The 8,965-nt window shown below is 48.1% G+C and overlaps 1 pseudogene; it reads left to right on the top strand.

The window, feature by feature from the left end:
* The first annotated feature begins 7,337 nt into the window (after positions 1 to 7,337).
* On the top strand, positions 7,338 to 7,434 carry LOC111557643 (annotated as a pseudogene).
* Positions 7,435 to 8,965: the final 1,531 nt, after the last annotated feature.

The raw sequence follows: 8,965 nt of genomic DNA on the forward strand, positions 1-8,965 counted from the left end.
CTCCGTGTCACCGCCCGGCACGCATCGGTACAGCCTACGAGGAGGGGACACTCATGCCAGTTATCCAGTGAGTGACTGCGAGAGTGTTCTTAAAGCCACACCCGTCCTCCTTCCCCTCCCGGCTCCGGCACCCCCGAAACGGACCACGGTGATAGCTGGTCACATCACTGGCTTGGCCGCTGGAACTCAACTTGCTCGTCAATGTTCACGCATGATTTTGACAAGATGGGAAACAGCTTGTGCCTCGATGCATAGCTCGTGTTGTAGTGCCCCGGTGTGCGTGTAACACTCAAATGGACACAGGTACCAGGAAGTTTTCTTTCTTTGTCTCTGACTTTGTCCTACTTAAAATAAAGCCTTCCCCCCACCCCCCAAAAATGTTACGTTGCATTTCCTCTGTTTCTTCGCCTTTTCTCATTGTGATATTTTCTTTTTATTAAAAAAAAAATTTAATATTATTTATTTATTTATGTTTTTGAGACAGAGAGAGAGAGAGAGAGAGTGGGAGAGGGTCAGAGGATCTGAGGAAGCCTCTGCCATGCCCGACGCGGGGCTCGAACTCACGAACCATGAGATCATGACCTGAACCGAAGCCGGACGCTCAACCAACTGAGCCACCCAGGCGCCCCCCATCGTGGTAGTTTCTACCTGGTACCAGTCTCACTGTCCTGGAGCTTAGAAGCGACCAACTGACAAGAAGGGGCCATGGGCCGAGGGACAAGTAAGCTATGTTTTTAGTTGGCAAACGTGTTGACTTTGATGCAGTTTGCAGAATCTGGGGCTTGAAGCTGTGATTTTGGTGTGTGTGTAAATGCTGGCTTCCTGGGCACATCTTGACGGCAGTAATGACCCTGGCTGTCTGGGAGGGAGGGCTCTAGCTAACAGGCAGGTGCCCCTCGAATGGCATTCTCTCCTGGTAAACGCACCGAATAAAGTGTGTCTGCAATTCACCACCACTCTCCCTGCGTCTCAAATGGACCGATGAATACGTTTGTGTCTTTCCTGCGTTAGTCTGATTTACCTCCTAAGAGATTGTAAAAAGTAATTTTCGTGTAGATTTATTTTCTTCTCACCCTTAAGTAATGAAGGCTGATTTTCCTCTCCCCTCCCCCGCCCCACCCCCAACTCCAGTGAGGATATGCATTGCCCGGAGTTGAGCAAGCCGATCCCACAGGCTTGGGGGGTGAAGCGCATTATTAAAATAATAACATGTGGTAGACACAAGAGTGAGGACGTATATTCTTGTTAAACCTCCGTGCTCCAGAGGAAGAGTCAACGTGGCAAGTCAGCTTGCCAGGGGAATATCTACCCGGCCCAGTGTGGCCGTAGGTTGCGGAATTACGGGAGAAAAATTCTTTCTTGGCTGGTGGTCCAGGCTGGCTTCGAGGAAGGGCAGAACATGGAATGAGCTAGAATCACCTGGCCATCCCAGACGAAAAGATTCACGGGCTCAGATCTCCCCAAAGACGCTCTCTTGCCCGAAACCCTTCCAAGCTGTGACGCTCATCTGTCTACAGGTTTAGATGGGCAGGGGCTATGGACTGAATGTTTTGTCCCTCCCCCACCCCAGTTCATATGTGGAAGCCTTAATCCCCAGGGCAGTGATATTCTTTGGGAGGTCTTCAGGGTTAGATCAGGTCCTAAGGGTGGACCCCTCATGACAGGATCAATGGCCTTACAAAGGCGAAAGAGACAAGAGTGTCTATTCCCCATGTAAGGATACAGCGAGGAGACAGCAGTCCCTGAACTGGGCAGTGGGCTCTCACCAGACACGAAACCCGTTAACACCTTGATCTTGGGACTCCCAACTTCCAGAACTGTGATAGATAAGAGTTTGCTGTATAAGCCACCAGTTTATGGTACTTTGTTACAGCCTGAACTAAGACAGCCGGGATTTTCGTGTCCACTTAGATGTTTCACCCCCCGATTTCATACACTGACTCCTGGTGAATGACGGTCACTTATTAAGTCCTCGCAGGGCTGACAGCCAGCCTCCTGGGGCTCGTAGAGATCACCCCTGCTCCAATCCAACGCCCCTCTTCAAAAGTAAGTGAATAAGGCCTCTCCACTAAAATATAGAGTGTAATACTTTGTGGCCTTGTTACCACTGAGTTTTCTGTCTCTGCCCAGTGTCCACACGGCCGTGTTGGCAGAGGACAGAGGCCAGCGCTCAATGCGCAGGGAACCCGGCCCAAAGCTGCAGTCTGTCCCTCCTCCCTGCACATTAGGTTCCTGCTTAAATAACTCTCCAGCTCCACAAATACAGTAGTGAAGGAGACCAGGGCAAAGGAGCATGGAACACAAGTAAAACTCACTGGAAATGCGTTTCGTGAAAAGCAAGAGGGGCTGGGGGAGGGGCGCCTGGGTGCTCCAGTGGGTCGAGGGTCCAGCTCTTGATTTTGGCTCAGGTCAAGATCTCATGGCTCATGGGATCAAGCTCCTTGTCTGGCTTTGTGCTGACAGTGAGGAGCCTGCTTGGGATTCTCTCTCTCTCTCCCTCCCTCTCTTTCTCTCTCTGCCCCTCCCCTCCTCAAAATGAATAAACCTTGAAAAAAAGATGGGAGGGCTGGGGGTTATTTTTTAATTAGTTAAGCTGCCTGTGGATAAATACCACTTATGGCATTTCGGCCCGGGTTCCATTCGTGGTTTCCGATCCAGTACCTTTAAGGACAGCAAACTCGGAGTCACTTAAAACAGCCTGAAGGAGACAAAGGACTTCTGTTATGACAACAGCCCTTCACTGTTTTAACTCCTTCCAAATTCCATGCTGAAAATCACGGCGTGATCTGAAACAGACATGTTTTTAACGATCTATCAACCAACATTTGGTGAACATAAAAGAATTGTGGGAGGGTGTGATGCCCAGTCCCTAGAGTCATAAACTTTTATGATTTCTGGGAAGTTCACCAAGTGACAATAAATCATACCTTTTTCTCTCTCACATCCTTTTCTTAGTAACCCGATAAATTCAGAATTAGGCGGGTTATGGGTTACAATACATTGTGCGTACTCACAGAATATAACATGGATAGTATATCCTTGGGGGAAGCAGGGACTTCCGCCCCCTTACATCACAAAAAGTCCCATGTAGATGGAGCCATCAAGAGACATAAAGGGAAAAAAAATCTACCCATTTCAGAAACGGGTTCGGGCATTTCTGGTGAAAATCATTTAAGTGCTATGTGGATTTTGCCAAAAGAAAATGGGCTGTGCTTTTTTTCCTAATATTCTCTTTTTTTTTGAGTTTATTTATTTATTTTGAGAGAGACAGAGACAGCACAAGAGGGGAAAGAGCAAAGAGAGAGGGAGAGCGAGAACCCCAAGCAGGCTCTGTCCTCAGTGCAGAGCCTGATGAGGGGCTGGAACCCACAAACCATGAGATCACGACCTGAGTCGAAACCAAGAGTTGATGCTTAACCAACTGGGCCACCCAGGTGCCTCCCCCCACCCTTTTTTGAATGTTCATTTATTTTTGAGAGCGAGAGGGAGACAGAGGATCCAACATGGGCTCTGAACTGACCACAGAGAGCCCAGTGTGGGGCTTGAACTCATGAACCATGAGAGCAAAGCCACCTGAGTCAAAGTCAGACACTTAACCGACTCAGCCACCCAGGCAAAACCGGGCTGTGCTTTCCAAGTTCAGAGAGCACTGACATTAATGAGTTGTCATCATATCCAGCATGGCAATGATAGGTCGTCGCTATTCTCCGAAGAGTAAATGTGTCCGGAAAGGGAGATAACCCAGTGTTTGACCGAATAACCAAAATGAAAAGAAAGCAACCAGACCAGCAAGCTGCCAGGCTGGAGATCACGGCTTCGCCACCAGAGAGCTGTCTTTACCCTGGGGTATCGCAACTCGTAATTTAATGGACACAAATATTTCTGATGAACTTTAAGATTGCTCGTGACCAAAGTGAACAAAGAGACAAAAATCATAAAACGTGCCGAAAGCTTTTAAACAGCCTGAATTATGAAATCTTCAGCAGTAGTCAGACCTTTTCTTTTCGTCAGTTTTCTCTTGCTTTGAGAAATCCCCAAGCCCTCAGGAACCCACTCCACCCAGCACAGCACTGCCCGCTCAGCGGCGGGGCGTTGGGCCATGAAATCTCACTCCGGGACTCCCGGATGGCTGGATATTCAGATGTTTACCCACTGGTGCACCTGTGCTCGCAGAATTCTCCATGCAACATTTCACTTTGCCCTTGTTTACTTGTATGTGTTTGCTTTTAAGGGTCTCCAAGGAGCCCAAAGTTTTGGGAGCTCTTGCGGTATTTTAAATGCGTTCTAGAGTATTTAACGATCCTTCACGTAGTAGCAATCAGGGGGTGATGAGCACAGGAAGCCATTTGCAAAAATTATACTTTTTCTGCTTTCGGTTTTTAGTGGACTTTCCAAACGTCTAGAAGCCTGTTCACAAAACTAGTTTCTCATGAGAACGCATGAGTCTGAAATGGGAGTAAGAACGATTTCCAAAGGAAAGACATCTTTGGAGCAGGATAAAAACACTTGGATAAACGTCTATAAACTCGATAGAATGAGGCCACCGTTAGAGGACTGGATTCCTTATCAGCTGTATTTTACAAGAGGTGTTGGGTGTGGGGCGCCTGGGTGGCTCAGTCGGTTGAGCATCTGACTTCGGCTCGGGTCATGATCTCACGGTCCGTGGGTTCCAGCCCCACGTCGGGCTCTGCGCTGACAGCTCAGAGCCTGCAGCCTGCTTCGGATTCTGTGTGTCTCTCTTGCTCCACCCCTGCCCCACTCATGCTCTGTCGCGCTCTCTCTCAAGAATAAATAAACATTTTTTTTTAATTTTTTTTTCAACGTTTATTTATTTTTGGGACAGAGAGAGACAGAGCATGAATGGGGGAGGGGCAGAGAGAGAGGGAGACACAGAATCAGAAACAGGCTCCAGGCTCCGAGCCATCAGCCCAGAGCCCGACGCGGGGCTCGAACTCACGGACCGCGAGATCGTGACCTGGCTGAAGTCGGATGCTTAACCGACTGTGCCACCCAGGCGCCCCATAAACATTTTTTAAAAACACAAGAGACGTTGGGTGTTTCTACGATGAAATGACACAGTGAATGGTCTAGGAACAAAGAAACGGGATCGTGAAAACATAGAAAAAAGTGTAACACTACTACGTGTCAGAAAAGAAAATTAGATTCCTTCGATTTGGAAAATGAAAAATTATTGGGAGCAAATGTCGTCATAGTGTCTCTTGCTTTTTCATCATTGGATCAGTCAAAAAGTGAGATAATGTATTTTCTATCACCAGATGTATTTAGACGAAAGATCTCCCCACGTGCAGGATTTATGCTTTAGTTGAAAAGCTAAACCTGTATTTTCCAAGTTCCCCTTCAGTGCTGGTATTCTGTGATTCTGACGTGGGTCTGGGAAGGGCTCCTGGGTTCCACATTAAGCCCCAGAATCCTGAGCACGGTGACATAACCCCGTGTGATCATGCCGTAAGGCACACTTGACCTGAAGACATGGAAATTATCTGGGTTGGTCTCATGCAATCACACGAGCCCTCTAAGGCAGAGAACTTTCTCTGCAGAAGAGAAAGCCAAAAACAAAAACAAAAACAAAAACAAAACTCAGAGATTCCAAGCAATGGAAGGATTCGACTCACCATCGCTGGCCTTGTACGTGGAGGATGCCGGGCGAGAAGGAATATGGGTGACCTCCAGATGTCAGCCAGCGAGGTATTGGTGACCCCAGGCCTGCAACCACAAGGAAGCGGATTCTGCCAAGGATCTGAATAAGCTTGGAGGCCAACTGTTTCTTACGCTTCGGGGTAAGCACTTTTCCACCAATACCTTGATTTCAGCCCATGAGACCCAGCGCAGAGCCCAGTCAAGCCCTCCTGAGCACCTGACCTACAAAACTAAGGTAACCAATGAATGCTGTGTTAGCCACTCGGTGTGTGAATGGTGCTCGTCAATAGAAAACGAATGCAGTTGGCCGTGACGTTTATTAAACTCCTAATTAGTGCCCTTTGAGTGACTTAGCTCTGACACAGGGGCTATTTATCCATTGTGGGTAATGTGTCATCTATCACGTAGGCGGTCTGGATTTTTGCCTTTGTTTCATCAGCCGCAAGCACACTCATAGATGACGTATTTTTAAAGAGGGAGAATAAGGCGATCGTGTCGACTGGATTTTTTCTCTAACTCGTTGTGAATTCGGGGTATATTATTTCCATCACAGGCAACACAAGAACAGAAACATGCTAATGCATAATCCTCCGAGATTTAGTTCTGTCTGAAATGACAAAGGACCGTTATTTCTTTGCATAGAGTCGGAGCGTATTCAAACATGCTGAGGTCGTGTGTCACATCGCGGTATCATTCATTTTGGACGTTTGGGGTTGGGATGGCTTATCCAGTTTTTCCTGCCTTCAGTTCACAGACTCTTGATGTGTTGTTCATGCCGGTTGTGAATTGACTCTGCTGTGGGTACCACGTCCTTCTAAAAAAAAAAAATCAAAGCTATTTTAAGGTGTATTCCACCCCCCCATCCCCCCGTCCCCCAGCCCCATTAAGTTTTTACAATGTTCTTGCAAAGTTCCAGCTCGGGTTGTGACTCAGGCCCACTCAGAACCATCAGAGAGTTACTAGCGAGTGACAGGCACAGAGATGCTATTCTGAGTTGGGGACCAACAGCACCATTCAGGGTCTTTGATGCCAATTAAGAACGAGGCCAAAGATGAGCTGAGCGGGGAGTCTACGTCCTTTCACGGGGTGAGAAGAGACGAGAAAGAGCTGTTTTGATTGAGCGCGAAATCGTAGGAGGGATCCGTGACCGCATTCGTGTCCCTTCCTTCTCTTATTGCTGCATTTAGTGCCAATTTAACGAGTGTCTGCCCCTTGCCCGACCCGTGTCAGGTGCTGAGATGATGAAAAGTGGTAACAAAGGGAAAGCGGGGCTTCAGGAACAGACAATGTGCCAAGGAAGGTCGCAGAGCGGCCGGAGATGTTCTGAGGGCCCCTGAAGGGGTGGCCACTCGTTCCGACCAGGAGTTGGGGAAGGCATCCGGGGTGACACATTTGAACGTGGTCGTGAAGGATGCAGTGGGAGGGCCCAGGTGGAACAGGCATTTCAGGAAAGAGGACACAAAGACAGGGGAGTGGTGAGAGAGCAAAACAGGACACCAGGCAGCTAGTGTGCCGGAGGTGTTCCGGGGGCCGAGCAAAGGATTTCTGGGAAGGACGGTGGACGGAGGGACCAGAGAGACAGGTGGGCCTGGTTCTGTGAGAGTTCGATGACATTGTAAGGAGACAAGGAGTCCCTGAAAGGTCTGAAACGGGTAATAAAGTCCAAATATAGTAGCACAGTGCTCACTTCGGCAACATATATCTTCGACACAGAGAAGATTAGCGTGGTCCCTGCCCGAGGATGACACACACATTCATGAAAGGCTCCATATTTTTTCTAAACGAACAAGAAGAACAACAAAAACAAATGGTAGCACAGCTATAGGCTAAGACGTTTTGGAAGCCACGTTGCTTCCTGCTCCAAAATTCATAAAGAAAATATCAGCGATAGTAAGAGTAAGACGTGGGACAGCATACCTGTATCTCTTGGATAAATACCTAGTAGTCAATTTCTGGGTGTTAAGGCAGTTCTATTTTTAAATTAAAAAAAAAATAAATTAAATTAGAATAAAAAATAAAATAAAATGTAAAAAAAAAAGGAGTAAAACGTGGGGTGCCTGGGGGGTTCAGTCGGTTAAGCATCTGACTTCGGCTCAGGTGGTGATCTTACGATTTGTGAGTTTGAGCCCCGCATCAGGCTCTGTGCTGACAGCTCAGAGCCCGGAGCCTGCTTCCCATTCTGTGTCCCCCCCTCTCTCTCTGCTCCTCCACCACTCATGCTCTCTTTCTCTCTGTCTGTGTGTGTCTCTCTCTGTCAAAAATAACTAAACATTAAAAAAAAAAAGAGTAAAACTTAATGTTCAGAGTCAACAGAGAGTCTCTGGACAGAAGGAGAAGTGCAGGGTCCCTGTGTCCGGGGATATTCCGCCTCTATTTTCTTTTCCTTTCCTCCTTTCCCTCCCATTGGATGATCAATAGCCTTATTTTCCCGTTGATTTGGGTCTTTTGGAAATACCCAGCAAAGCTAATTCAAGCTAGGGCTGAGAAGCCCACGAGAGGCCAATGCCAAGAACGGAGACATGACATAAAGTCATAAAAATGTGAGTATTAGGGAACTAGGCAAAGAAGAGAAATAACTCCCACCTGCACAGGCCGTCTTTGTGGCCACAACGCTCTCGTGGATGGCCTAGAGACAGCTCCCAGGGCACGCGCTTTGCGCCGGAGAGACACAGATATGTGAGCCGCGGCTTTCTCCTCCAGGGACCGCCTGTAGCCACCTGTCTTCACAACAAAAGTGATGCCAGGCCACCGAGCTCATGTTCCGTCTCCTCCGTGAACACTCTCTTATCTCTCCAGGGGCGTCTGCTGCCGCTTTGAACTTCTGGAGGACTTTCTGGCTATTCTGCTTTTCCGTAAACAACGTCATTTTGTGTTTACGGCACAAATAACTTCTCAGCTTGGGAGCGATAATAACTATATCTTGCACCCTGGGCTTCTCCTATTTCTATTACTGCTGAGGGGCAAGCGTAAGAAGAACATGTGTTTGGGCGGAAGTCGAAGAACGTACCAGGGTGGGTTTGCAGCAGCAGAAAATATGACTTAATGATTCAAGGACACACGCAGGTTAGGCGTGTAGGTCCTAAGCGGATGGCAGGAGGTCAGCCGCTGCCGAGATCTGTCCAGGCTGTTGCGTCACGTTCCTGATTGGCCACAAAAACAAAAGAGTCCGGCCCTTCGGTAGCACCCTCTTCCTTGTAGTTGTGATTTTCTAGAACGTCCTCCCGACCTGCACGTCGTCCCCGGTTGTACCGATTTATCGTGATCTGTCATTACCAACTGACCTGGATAATCGTTCCTTCTCACCAAC

The sequence above is a fragment of the Felis catus genome, chromosome D4 (genome assembly GCF_018350175.1).
Source record: "Felis catus isolate Fca126 chromosome D4, F.catus_Fca126_mat1.0, whole genome shotgun sequence".
In the NCBI taxonomy this organism is placed as follows: Eukaryota; Metazoa; Chordata; class Mammalia; order Carnivora; family Felidae; genus Felis; species Felis catus.